Source organism: Amphimedon queenslandica, unplaced genomic scaffold (assembly GCF_000090795.2).
Source record: "Amphimedon queenslandica unplaced genomic scaffold, v1.1 AMPQUscaffold_13505, whole genome shotgun sequence".
Classification (NCBI taxonomy): domain Eukaryota; kingdom Metazoa; phylum Porifera; class Demospongiae; order Haplosclerida; family Niphatidae; genus Amphimedon; species Amphimedon queenslandica.
Window position 1 is genome coordinate 539,121 of NW_003546259.1, and position 788 is coordinate 539,908.

A 788-nucleotide genomic window follows, 5' to 3' on the forward strand; every position below is an offset into this window, starting at 1 on the left:
TGTAGGATTTATTTACCTTTGATACAATTTTATGGACTGTTCCCAAGACTCTCTTTTGTGATCTTTGATTGTCAAATTCCTTCATCACAAGCTGAAGTGTGTGAGAGAAGTAACTGGTTCTCCGCCGCAAGCCCACAAAAGCAGCTTTATGTCTATCTTCACACTGTTCAGAATCGGCCTCTTCTTGTAAAAGTTCATCACCATTCATTTTATCAACTTTGTCTAGACTGTCTTCTATTTCTTCTGCTTCCATTTTTTCCAAATCTCCTTCAGGCCCTTCACTGGTACCATCATCTAGATTCTTGCTTTCATCAAGTTGATGCTGCTTGAAGGCATCTACCATGTTGCTCCCATTATCTGTGAGAATTCTATGAATAACATCATGTGATATTCTATTCCAATAAAACTGTATTAACTAAAGCAGCAACATTAGCAGCTGTGTGTGGGGATGGAAATTGGCGAGCTGCTAGTGTGACAGTGTCTCTTATCTTTTGATGCATAGAAATGCGCTGTTATCCCTAAAAATGCTGCTGTCATCCCTCTTTTTGTCTAAAATATTGGCACAGATATTTATATACCGAGCACTCTGAATAAAAGACAAGATAATATTCTTCAATTTTTTATAAATCGCAGAGATTTCTTTCATAATCTTGCTTCGTCCTGGCACCTCATAACGACTGTCAAGTGATAACATAAAAAACTTGAAAGTGTCATGCTCTACTATGAAAATTGGTGTGTTGGTTGACCCAATGAATAATGCCAACTTCTTGGTAATACGCTGATGTTTC